This window comes from Octodon degus, unplaced genomic scaffold (genome assembly GCF_000260255.1).
Source record: "Octodon degus isolate 3935 unplaced genomic scaffold, OctDeg1.0 scaffold00019, whole genome shotgun sequence".
Lineage (NCBI taxonomy): Eukaryota > Metazoa > Chordata > Mammalia > Rodentia > Octodontidae > Octodon > Octodon degus.
This window is the reverse complement of record NW_004524595.1, coordinates 21,550,592-21,556,043: the sequence shown is the minus strand read 5'-3', so window position 1 is coordinate 21,556,043 and position 5,452 is coordinate 21,550,592.

Below are 5,452 nucleotides of genomic sequence, written 5' to 3'. Positions count from 1 at the left end.
CCTTGGGGCTGGAAGCTGCCAGCTGGGAACGCCGATGAGCATGCGTGTCACTGTGCTGGCTCAGCAGGACATTCCTGCTCAGTTATATCGCAGAACCAACTTAACATTTTCTGGGTATGACTTTATCCCACATTTTGGAAGCTGTTTTATGCTAAAAAAAAAAAAGTACATTGAAAAGTTCATTTGTTCTCCAAACTTGTATAACCACAAATGCCTCTTCTGTTTTGAAGAACTGACACAGTTTTGTTAATATTCAGCCTCAGATGGGTTTTATACTAAGTTCTTAAAATCCAGATCTTTAAAATTATGAAAATAGTGGGCATATTTTAGCAGAAGCTTTGCAAGTACAGCAATTTATTAATGACAGAAACAGTTGTGGGAACAAGGTGCTGTTTGCAGATAGCATTTCTAGCTGCAAATACAGAAATATAGTTATCTGTATTTGACCAAGTTCTGGATTCTGTGAAACTGGTTGTTTATAACAATTTCATCTCCAGAATTGTAGTCTCTTCTCTAAAAGTAGCAGCAACCATCTGAGCAATCTACCAAAACTGTTACAGTACCAGTGCTCTAGTGTTATAATTTGGAGGGAGGGCAAAATAATATGCTTCAACATAACAAAGCCATTTTTCTTTTTTTTCAAAGCCATTCTTCCTAATCTCCTAACAGTACAGCTATTAGCCATGCTGCATTTCATTCCAGTAGTTTCTCTGGAAAAAATAAAGGTAGCACTTTTGATGGTAACATAGTATTCATCTACTTGGGATTTTGCTTACTTGGAACTTTAAAACTCAATGCATACAATGGGCGTCATGGGCAAGCTCAAAAAGCCAGTCTCAAAAGGCTGTACGCTGTATGTAACAGTTGCTAGGCAGTGATACATCCATAGGGCCTGGATTGGTGGCTGCCCAGGGTGGGGACAGGAGTCAGAGCATGAATTAAGGAGTGACACTGAGGTATCGCTATAGTTATGGAATGGTTTATATCCTGATTGTGATGGTAGTTATTTGAATCTACGGATACGGTAAAACCTCATAAAACTATAAACTGGGAGAAAGAAGAAGAAAAAGTTCGTATAAAACTGTCCCTGAATTAGGTCTGTACCTGAGTTAATAATGTTCAGCAATAATCAATTCCCTGGTATCAGTGTGTTCTCAATTTACATAAAATTATAGGGGGAATCTGGGTAAACAGAATCTGGGAACTGTACTGTTTTTCCAATTTCTTGTGAGAATTTATTTTAAAAATAAAGATTATTCTACAAAAATAATAGAAATACATATAAGAACTTCTTTAATTTTTTAGAAAAATATTGAGATATAATTCTTTGAGTACTTATACAGGGTATAAATACTTTAGAGGGAAAAAGAAAGTTTTTAATACCAAATAATGTCTCCTGTTACTGTTGGTTTCTTCTCTCCCATGCATTGGCCCAATTTCTGTCACTCTCCCATGCTTCTTTGTAAGAGGCAAAAACTCTGCTTTTTTGTCTTCTAATCCTTGTACAAAATATCATTTCCTTTTATCCTCAAAACTGGAATCTAGATCAGCATCTTCCAATAACAGTTAAAGTGTAGTCCCTACTCTGAATTCTGGAGAGAGAATGGGGGTGTTGGAGGAACCTGAAAGAGCAGTGGTAGTCAGGACAACAGAGAAGATCCTTTGTTTATACAGTATGAAGGCCAAGCATTTTTAATATCTGAGTTATTATCTTGCATAGCAAGAAAGTGTCTGGATTTAAAAAATAAAACATAACCACAAATGAATTAAAGAGGTTACAAGTTATTCAGAATTGCTAGATGTCTCCTTATAGAAATATTCTTTAAGGACTGTGAATATAGCTCAGTGGCAGAGTGCTTTGCAAGAGGCCCTGAGTTTTAACATCAGCATTGGAGGGGGGGAAAAAGAAGAAAAACAATAAGTGTTCATTAGAAGGTACCTGAGAAGGTACTGGAATAAACAATGTTCTCTGTAGCACTGTCTTATAAGGGTTCATTTATAATTACTAATTTTTTCATTTCAGTACAAAACCCCTAGGATCCCTAGGGGGTTGGAAGTGGGGAGTTATTTAGGAGTTAGTGTTTACCTGAGTTTTTCAGTCAGTATGACATCAAATCTCAAGACAATAACCCATGTGATTTTTATTCTTTTTTTCTCAGTGCTAGGGAATGGAATCCAGGGCCTTGTGCATGACCTTTTTATGTATGTAAAAGGAAAGAGCCTGTGTTTGAATAAAAGTTTCCTGTTTGATACTCAAGAATTATTCTACATTGCTCAAGTATATAAATGAACTTTGGAGTCTTGGAAATGGCGTGGTAGATTCAATTTCCTTTATAATTTGGTCTTCTCTAAACTTCTCCAATGCCTTGGGCAGTGTTGAGGTCAAGAAAAGAGTGGGAATTGCAGTGGCAGCTTTGTGGAGTGTTTGTGTAGGAGAGAGAAAAATGACCTCTTTTCTTAATTATGACACAAAGAAGTGTCTGGACCCTAGGATGCACTGGTATATAATGTAAGTTTGGTGCTGTGGAGGAGCAATAGTAGCAGATAAATCATGAAATTAGAATTTATGAGACATTAATTCAACCTTTTCTAATGTTGCTCTATACTTGAATGTTTTCCTTGCCTTTTATTGATTTTGAAATACAGAAAAAAATAAGCATAGCCCTGGTTCTAATGTGCTTTAGAAAAATAAGAGCTAAAACACTTCTGGATGAAGTCTTTTATTGATTTATCAGATGAAGTCTCTGATAGCTTTGCTACTCCTTTCCCAGTGTTTCTCCAGACATTTAAAAGATATCATAAGTGAGTCTAAATATTTACATATCTGCAATGGTGAGCCAGTGGTCTCCAGAATACAAACTCCTCAAAAGCAGCCATGACTTCTGTGTTCCAGGGCAAGGACAGTGGCTGACACCAGCACTCCACGACCTTTTGTGGAGTTGGTTAGGTAACTTAATGTTGGAGAAAAGACTGTCTCTGGGTCAGACCGACCTTGGTCAGAGCCCTGACTCTGTGATGCAGCGACCTGGGACAAGTTACTTTCCTTCCCAGACCTGCAGTGTCCTCATGTGTGAGAGACTTCCGGACCTCCTGAGGCAGTGTGCACAGACCTTGGGGTGCACTAGATGTTTAGGAAATGATCCTTCTCCTGTTAATGCACACCCCTCCCATCCTTTTTCTCTTAGAACTTTCTGCTTCTCTAAATGCAATTCATTCAAAAGGAAGCATTTTCTGACAAGACTTTTGATGGTTTCTAGGAAGAGTCTAGGAGGAGCAGAATTCATGGGGAGAGGAAGCCTTTTCTCCCTATATTTAACTTTACGAATCCTGAACCTGCCATCAGCATGTAGGCCAAATTACAAATGGAAATCATTTGTTTTTTTGTTTTTTTTTTGTTTTTTTTACATTTCTACTGATCTTCACATTCATTGTGTTCACATAGAGAGGATGTCTAAATTTAGGGGTTTTGTTGTTGTTGTTGTTTTAGTTCATTTTTTATACAAGTAGATTGATATATAATTTTCTTAGATGTCTATGACAACCCCAGGGACTAAAAATGTACACTTTTTTTTCTTTTCTGACATTTCAGCCAGCAATTTCCAACCTTTCTGGTATTTGAGATTGATTATAAGTTCTCACTATTACTCTATTGTGTTATACCTTGAATTCCTTATCTGCTTTAACTAATGATGTAATCAGTTATTAGTTACCTACTTTGTATCTGTGCATTTGAGCACTGTGTAAGATCAATAAAGAAAGGCAAGCACTGAGGACATGGTTCCTATTTGCAGGGAGAAAAGAAAAACAATGAATAACTTAAAATACATTTATTATATTTTATGTGTTTATAAAGTTGGCCGCATAAATTCAGATGCTAAGTAAGTGGCTATGATTATAGTTATGTTCGTGTGTATACGGTTGTCTCCTCATATCTGCAGTTTTACCTCCTACGGTTTCAGTTACTATAGTCCAAAAATATTACCTGGGAAATTCCATAAATAAACAGAGACCTTATTCACATAAGTCTTATAACAATATACTGTTATAATGAGCCTGTTTTATTATTTATTGTTGCTAATTTCTTATAGAATATGCTTCAGTTACAGATTTTTAACTTCATCACATGTGTGTATAGGAAAAAACAGCATGCACAAGACTTCAATAGTATTCATAGTTTCAGGCATCCTAAAGATAAAATAGAACTATGGTACAGTATACAAGTAAGAAAATTACTAGAGAATATAGGCATGTGTATGGCATTGTAATGGAGGCCTATATTGATATCTGTGTATCATTTTAAAGCATGAGAATCATCATGAATAGTCTGGTTACATCACAGGCTTTCCAGTCAGGAGAAAGCTGCCAAGAAGGAGTTAGAGCTGGTGCCCCCTTGCAAGATCCAGAGATGAAAATTATCATGTATAGAGAGTGTAGAAAATTCCATTCTGATATGGGTCACTGGTACTATCCAAAGGGACAGACCCCAAGGGCTGGGATGTTAGGGGTGGTTCTCTGAAATGCTGGTAAGAGAATATTAGACCAGGGAAGGAATCTGAGTAAAAGAAGTGCCAAGGCAAGGGCGACCTTTCTTGACTTTAAGATGTCCTGGGAAATGGAACAAAGAAGGTTAAGGTTGAAGCTGGCTTCGACTGGAGCACAGGGAATTTGATGGGGACAAAAGGGCTGATGTCCCCATCCCTTCCAAAGAAGGTCTAGAAATCCAAATCATCAGGTCTAAGAAGCGACAACAAACTCTAATCTAGTATTTCCCTAAATTTAAAAAAGTACTTGGGGCCATTTAGGATACTGGCTAGAAATCCACGGTCAGATCCTACCTTAGACCTTCCATAGTGGAGTCTTTAGGAGAGTGACTTGGGGGACTGTATTTGTCAGGTGTTCCTGATGACTTTTTGTGACTATGCAAATTTGAGAAGCACTGCTTTCATCAACCCAGAATTCAAGTTCTCTCACTCAGGAAGCAGGACAAAGCTTGGACACAAGGACATTTTAGTATAGACAGCATACCAGAAAAGGATCCTGGACCAAGAGGCAGCTTGAGGGCCGCCACATTTCAGCTGTGAAAATCAGGCCTTACTAAATGGAAACAGTGTCAGGCAAGGCTCCAGTGCTTGTAGGAAAACAGTGGAAATCCTGGGAATCATAATGTCAGACAGTCCTTTGGCTATCAAGGAGTGGGTGGTAATAGTCCTCCAGCCCTCTGGATGCAAATAAAAGAGGCGTGTGCAGGGCTTTTGTCTTGCTGACTGTGGGAGCCCTGAGATCAGCTGCACCCTGGTAAGCAGCAGCTGGTATCTATCTTGAATAGCAGCTCCTGCAGGAATGAAAAGGTTTTCGGGTCACCAGAGTTCACTAAGTAGGGGGCAGGGAAGAAACCCTAGTTTCTCTCAAAGGTTCACTTGCTCGGAATGAAAAGGGTCTGGTTGTCAATCTA